The sequence below is a fragment of the Meles meles genome, chromosome X (genome assembly GCF_922984935.1).
Source record: "Meles meles chromosome X, mMelMel3.1 paternal haplotype, whole genome shotgun sequence".
In the NCBI taxonomy this organism is placed as follows: domain Eukaryota; kingdom Metazoa; phylum Chordata; class Mammalia; order Carnivora; family Mustelidae; genus Meles; species Meles meles.
In genome coordinates, this window is record NC_060087.1 from 129734905 (window position 1) to 129743317 (window position 8413).

At 34.2% G+C, this 8413-nt stretch overlaps 1 pseudogene; it reads right to left on the minus strand.

Annotated features, from left to right (window-relative positions):
• Positions 1–7943: 7943 nt before the first annotated feature.
• LOC123935740 lies at positions 7944–8116 on the minus strand (annotated as a pseudogene).
• Between the last annotated feature and the right edge of the window lie 297 nt (positions 8117–8413).

The window sequence follows — 8413 nt, forward strand, 5'->3', positions numbered from 1 at the left end:
TACAATATCCACTCATGATCACAGCTCTGAAAAATAGGTTTAGAGGGAATATACCCCACCATAATAAAGACCTTAATATGAAAAACACACAGTGAATATCATAGTAAATGGGGAAAAACAAAGAGCATTTCCCTAAGGTCAGAAACAAGACAAGGATATTCACTATCACCACTTTTATTCAATGCAATACTGGACATCCTAGCTATCACTATCAGAAAACAAAAAGAAATAATGGCATCCAAATTGGTAAGGAAGGAGTCAAGCTTTCACTATTTGCAGATTACATGATACTACATATAAAATACCCACCCTAAAACTTCACTAAAAAACTATAATAACTGATAAATGAATTCAATAAAGTTGCAGGATACAAAATCGATCTACAAAAATCTGTTGCATTTCTATGCACTAATAATGAAATAGGAGAAAGAGAAATTAAAAAAAAATCCCATTTATAATTACATAAAAATAATAAGATACCTAAGAATAAACCTAACCAACGGGGTGAAAAACCTGTACTCTAAAAACTATAAAACACTGATGGAAGAAATTGAAGATGGCACAAAGAAATGGAAAGACATGCTATACTCTTGGACTGGAATAACAAATATTGTTAAAATAGCTCTACTACACAGAGTAATGTGTAATAAGGAGAGCACATGTTGTGATGAGCACTGGGTGTTATATGCAACTAATGAATCATTGAACACCACATCAAAAACTAATATATAGCCAACTATACAGTGTCTAACAACATAATAAAAAAAGAAAATGGTATTTAAAAAAATAAAAATTATCTCTACTACCTAAAGCAATCTACACATTTCATGGAATCTCTATCAAAATACCACCAACATTTTTCGCAGAGCTAGAACAAACAATCCTGAAATGTGTATGGAACCACAAAAGACCCCAAATAGCCAAAGAAATCTTGAAAAAGAAAAAAAAAACCTGGAAGCATCACAGTTCTGTACTTTAAGTTATATTACAAAGCTTTAGTAATTCAAACAATATGGTACTGGCCCAAAGTAGATAAATATATCAAGAGAATAGAATAGAGGGCCTAGAAATAAACCCACAATTATATAATCAATTAATTTTTTGCAAAAGAGGCAAGAATATGCAATGGGAAAAAGATAATCTCTCCAACAAATATTGTTGGAAAAACTGGACAAAAACATGCAAAATAAGGAAATGGAATCACTTTTTTCACCATACACAAAAATAAATTCAAATGGATTAAAGACCCAAATGTGAGACCTGAAACCATAAAAATCCTAGAAGAGAGTACAGTCAGTAATTTCTCTGACATTGGTCATAGCAACATCCTTCTAGATATGTGTCCTGAGGCAAGGGAAACAAAAGCAAAAATAAATGATGGAGACTACATCAAAATAAAAAGATTCTGCCCAGCAAAGGAAACAATCACCAAACTAAAAAGCAACCTATAGAATGGGAGAAGATATTTGCAAATGACATATCTGATACAGAGTTTATATCCAACATATATGAAGAATTTATGTAAGTTGACACCCAAAAAATCTAATTAAAAAATGGGCAGAAGACATGAATAGACATTTCTTCAAGGAAGACATGCAGATGGGAGGATGGATGAAATAGGTGATGGGAATTAAAGTTACAGTTATCATGATGAGCACTGTGTAATGTATAGAATTATTGAATCATTGTGTGGTGCACCTGAAACTAATATAACACTGTATGCTAACTATGTTAGAATTTTAAAAATTAATAAAAAAAAGAGTTAAAGTATCAGAAAATAGACTCCACCTCTTGGATGGAGAAGCTACAAAGTAAAATTGCAAAAACTTGGATAAGGGAGGATTGGAATATTGTGGTGATTTTGTTATCTATCTACCACCATTGCTTAGCTTGATACTTTGTAGTTCTAGTTAAAGTATATTTCCCCGGGGAAAATTCAAAGTCATTTTGGCTTACAGTAATTTTTTAATCCTTTACAGAAAGTGTGAGGAATCCAGTTAAGAAGGGATGTTTATTTCCTCCTTTGGATTACATTGAAAATGTGGAGCTATATAATGGGGAAACTACTGTTAAACAAAATATAATTTATAGTCTTCTGATTTTTGCTTTAAATCACCTCTACCAAGAAATTTGCTGTATATGTTATCAGAAAAGCCTATTTCTACTAGTATTATTGGTGATGTACATATATCCCTTTAAGCTACCACAAAAACATTGCTTCATTCTGGTTAAAGCTTGAGATGTGAAATGGAAGTACTTGGATGTCAATATTCACTCTGCTCCTTGTGAAAAATTATACAGTTAAAAGATTTATGATACTGTATAAATATCTAACCTCTAAGCTCCAGTTTGTTTATAAAATATGGGTAAAAAACTGTGGAAAGAACCAAGATGCCCTTCAATGGACGAATGGATAAGGAAGATGTGGTCCATATACACGATGGAGTATTATGCCTCCATCAGAAAGGATGAATACCCAACTTTTGTAGCAACATGGATGGGACTGGAAGAGATTATGCTGAGTGAAGTAAGTCAAGCAGAGAAAGTCAATTATCATATGGTTTCACTTATTTGTGGAGCATAACGAATAACATGGAGGACATGGGGAGATGGAGAGGAGAGGGAGTTGAGGGAAACTGGAAGGGGAGATGAACCATGAGAGACTATGGACTCTGAAAAACAACTAGAGGGTTTTGAAGGGGCAGGGGGTGGGAGGTTGGGGGAACCAGGTGGTGGGTAATAGGGAGGGCACGTATTGCACTGGGTGTGGTGCAAAAACAATGAATACTGTTACGCTGAAAAGAAATTTAAAAAATATGGGTAAAAATTGTACTAACCTCGTTAGGTTGTTTTGAGACTTAAACAAGATAATGAATGCAAAGTTCTCAAGATAGTACCTGGCAAACAGTAGTGTTCAGCAATAATAGTTCTTTCTGTTATTATCACTAAAATCATGCAACTGAAGTGTAATACTTTGACTTCTTTGTGAATCCAGATATATGTGAAATTCAAGACAAACATTAGGACTTTAGCCACGTAGGGCAAATTGAATACACATATTTACTGCCACTTCTTTAACAATAGAGGAGTATTGAGGAATAAAAGGGGCATTATTTTCTAAAGTAAGAAGCAGATGGAAAACTGAAAGAAACAGCTTCATGAAATTGAAGTTGGCAATGATTTCTTGGATTTGACACCAAAAAACCAAAACAAAATACACACGCACACACACACACCACCCACAACAACAACAACAAACACAAAAAACCAGAGAATTAAAACAAAACTAAACAAGTGGGACTACATCAAACTAAAAAGTTTCTGCACAGAAAACAATTAACGTAGTGAAAAGGCAACTTATGCAATGGGAGAAAAGAGTGCAAATCAAAGAGCTGTTAAAGAGATAATATCTGAAACACATAAGGAACTCCTATAGTTCAATAGGAAAAACAAAATCACAAATAATCTTATTAAAAATGGGCAAAAGACTTGAATACACATTTTCCAAAGAAGATTTAAAAATGACCAATAGATATGTAAAAATATTCTTAACATAAGTAATCATGAGGAAAATGCCAGTCAAAACAACAATGAGATATTAATTCACACCCATTCAGATGGCCACTGTTAAAAATAATAACAAGTGTTGGGGAGGATGAGGAGAAATTGAAACCCTTACATATTGCTGATAGGAATGCAAAATATTCAGTCATTATGGAAAATATGGAGTTTCCTCAAAAAGTTAAAAATAGAACTACTATATATGGTCCAACAGTCCTATTTCTGAGTATTTATCCAAGAAAGTTAAAAGTACGATCTTGAAGAGATATTTGCACTCCCATGTTCATTTAAACATTATTTACAGTAGCCAAGATAATAGAAAAATCTAAATGTTCATTCATGGATGAATGAATAAAGATAATGTGTATATACATTCTGCAATATGCAACAGTATGGAATAACCTGGGAGATACCATGTTCTATGAAATAGGCTAGTCACAGAAAGACAAATACTACAGGAGTCCACTTATACATGATGTGATGGCTAATATTGACAGGGCTAAGGGATGCCCAGACAGATGCTAAAACATTTCTGGGTGTATTTGTGAGGATGTTTTTGGAATATATGAACATTTGATTCAGTAAAGCGAGAAAAGAGATACACCCTCACCAATGTGGAAGGGCATCATTCAATCCTTTAAGGGCTTGAATGAAATAAAAAAGCAAAAGAAAGATGAATTCATTCTCTTCTTGAGATGGCATGTCCATCTTTTCCTGCTTTTGGACATCAGAGCTCCAGGTTTTTGGGCCTTCAGAATATAAACCTACAATAACAGTCCTCTGATTCTCAGACCTTTGGAACTGGATTGATTTATACCACTGATTTTTCCGGTGTTACAGTTTGCAGAAGGCAAATTATGATACTTTCCAACCTCCATAACTGTGTGTGCCAATTTCTATAATAAATCTATGTATGTATTATGCATGTATGTATGTATCTATCATCTATCATCTATCTATATCATCTTTTCCTTTATATATCTCCTATTGGTTCTGTTTCTCTGGAGAACCCTAGTTAATACATATGAGGTATCTAAAATAGAGCATAATGTGGTTGCCAGGAGCTGGGAAAGGGGAGAAATGGGGTTTCTATTCAATGTATAAAGTTTCAGTCATGCAAGATGAATAAGTTCTAGAAATGTGCTGTTTGACATACTCTATTGTACGCTTAAATTTTGTTAAAAGAACAGCTATCATGTTAGAAGTTCTTGCTAAAACAACAATAAAAGGTAAATAACTGCCTTCAAGCCCAGAGAAGACCTAGTAGCAGACTAATTAGAAATTAGACACATAAGCTCTTTCTGAAAGTACTAGTGTACACAGAACAAATTTAAAAAAATACAGCTGACCAATAGACACATGAAAAGATGCTCAACATCATTCATCATCAGGGAAATTGAAATCAAAACCACAATGAGATATCATTTCATATCTGTCAGAATGGTTAACATCAAAAACTCAAGAAAGAAATGTTGGCAAGGATGTGAAGAAGAAGGAACCCTCTTGCACTGTTGATGTGAATGCAAACTGGCACAGCCACTGTGGAAAACAGTATGAAAGTTCCTCAAAAAATTAAAAATAGAACTACCGTACAGTCCAGTAATCCTGCTAAATATAAAAATATAAAAACACTAATTCAAAGGGATACTGGCCCCCCATGTTTATTGCGGCATTATTTACCATAGCCAAGATATGGAAGCAGCCCAAGTGTCTATCAATAAATGAATTAATAAAGAGGATGTGCTGTACACACACACACACACACACACACACACACACACACACACACACACAGTGTAATATTATTCCAACATAAAAAATAATGAAATTTTGCCATTTGCAAGATGGATGGATCTAGAAAGCATAATAACAAGTGAAACAAGTCAGTCAAAGAAAGACAAAAGCCTTATGATTTTACTCATATATGGTATTTAAGAAACAGAAGAAAAGGGGAAAAGCCAAACCAATAAACAGATGCTCAACTATAGAGAAGAAAGAGATGATTACCAGAAGGGAGGTTAGTGGGGGTATGGGTGAAATAGGTGAAGGGGATTAGAGTACACTTACCTTGGTGGGTACTGAGTAATATATAGAATTGTTGAATCCCTATATTGTACACCTGAAACTAATACAACACTCTATGTTAACTAATGAATTAAAATTTTAAAATAAAAAAGATATTTCAAAAGTAAAAAAATGTATGCACAAACATCTGACCTACTTATACTCGCTGCAACCATGTTAATGAGAGGTGAAGAAGGTCTAGAGTTTGTAGGCTGTTAAGATTTTAATATCCCTATTTATTAATATTATTCTGAATGCACATATGAGATTTCTGGCCAGCGTATCATTATTTACTTTTCAAGCACATAATAATTCTGTAGTTCTGTGCCCTGATTTCTTATTCTTGGGATGACAGGATGAGACTTGGATATCACTCTGTACAAACAGAATTTACATTGCAGGCAAGGGATACAGAAGTGAATCTGGGCATTTATATAGAAGAGAGAACACTGTACCTCCGAGAAGGAGGAATTAAAACCTTTGCTCCTTGGAAAGGATCTGGTGTTCTTATTCTAACCTTTTAGAATCTAAATAATATAATATTTTTAACTCAGGTTCCAAGTTCCAATAATATTTGTTCAGCAAGCCCTAGTTGTGCAGAAACATTAACTATTTTCTCTGTGGATCCACACAGGCTCAGTAAATCCTTTTTACTTAGGCTAAGAAAAAACTTATGTGATCGTATCCTATCTCCATTACACAAGTCCTTCCAAACCTCTTGCCCTATCTTCCTCTAAGGGGACGCTAGATAGATCATGTGATTTTCTTTTCCTATTTGATGGTTATTTTACTTCCACATAGCTTTTCTTACTGCAATATAATTCATATAAAGAGGTAGCCTAAAATCAGAACACCTGGCAGTGATATTTGTATAGTTAAGCCTCACGGGGACATTCAAATTGAATTCTGGTTGTGGTTTTGGTCACTGGAATAAGTTAAGAAGCAGGCTTCAATGTATTCTTATCTGTTTTCTCTAGATCTTTCTTGATGTACTAGCTAGTGCATTCTAGTTTTGTTAACCAGAACTTTCCCATTTCCCTCTCAAATAGATATATTTTCCTCAGATCAACACTATCTAATTAGGTGGACACTTTCTGTCTTAAGTCTAAAGTATTTCTCTAATTCAGGGAAATTTCACTTCACTATTCAGTTCACTATTTCATTCTCTTCACTTTTTCTGTTCCCTTCTTCTGGAACTCCCGTTAAATAGACATTTGGGTTTTTTTGTTTTGTTTTGTTTTGTTTTTTTATCTGTCCTCCTAGTCTCCTAACTTTTCTGTCATAATCTCCCTGTTTCCTGTTCCTTTCTTTAGCACTACATCTAAATTGGTGTGGGGAAACCACACCAATTAATTTTACAATTCACTAATTTGTGATACATACATTATGTCTCTGCTAGTTAATAATTCTACTGGCATTTTGCCAATAATGATTATTAGTTCAAAATAACCGGTTTTTCTGATTATTTTTTTCCAAAGCTGACTATTCTTGTTTAGTGGTTGTGCTACCCTCTTATATTTTTAGAGAATGATAATGACATCTATTTTTAAGTCCTCTTTGTTTTCTTTACTATTTCTTCAGGAGTTGGTTCTTTTTGTGCACTTGGTGTATTGCATTCATGTGGTTGGTTTTCCTCAAATATTTGGTGATCTTTGTTTTTTCATATAAATGAGGATCTAAATCTGTGGTTTAAAACCATGTTTGCTCTTTAGAATTGCCTTCAGAGATTTTAGAAACCCTGATATACAGACCATACCATAGATCAATTAAATAAGACTTATCTGGAGGTAAAATTCAAGCACTTGCATTTTTTTGCCTTTTTATTTACTACTTTTGGGGATATAGTTTACACATGGAATAATGCAAAAGTTGTTAGTGTAACTCAGTAGATCTTTATCTGAATCATATATACATACATACGTAATATAGACTGAGATAAAGATACAGACCAAAGGTTGGCAAAAATGTTTGGTAAGGGCCAAATGCCCAGCCTCTCTTTGTCACAACTACTTAACTCTTGTACTAGAAAAGAAGCCATGGGCAATATGTAAATAAATAAGCATATATAACCTCTTATATACACCATTTCTAGAACTCCAGAACACTTTTTCTTGTCCCTTTCAGTTAATATCTTCCCAAAGGTAACTGCTATTCAGTGTTAGCATTTAAAGCTATCCAAGTGATTACAATGAGCACAGGAAAGTAGAGAATCACTAATCTAGACTGATCAATATTAACAGCTGTGTGTATTACCACAGAATAAGTAAAATTCCCTATTACCTAAGCACTGACTCAGGATTCTGATTATACAATATCGACTATGTTGGAATTGGGGGCAAGCATTGCAAGGGCTCTATATTCCTTGTGCACATTGAAGATACCTGCAGAACTACCACAGCAGACTCGCAGTTTAACTGAAGAGAATAACACAATCAGCTGCTTTGAGAGCAGGTTATTACACTTGATCTTAGCCAAAAGGCTGAGAAGCGATTGAGAGCAGGTTATTAATGTATTGGTTTTGTAACCTCCTTAGGAGCTTCCCAAGTAAAATCTGAAACTGACTGCCAAACATGGAGGTCAGGGAAAGACCAAAGAAAGAGGCAGGCCACTCCAGGTTGGTAGATGATAGTTTTATTAATAAGTAAAGGGAGCTTACATACTAGGCTCATATTGGGCAGGAGCAAAATAAGTAGATCTCTGTACCCATCTGTCAAATCTTAAAAGTTTATATACAGACCTTAATTAGACTCAGTCACATATATGGTGCATGTGTTCTCAACACCACATC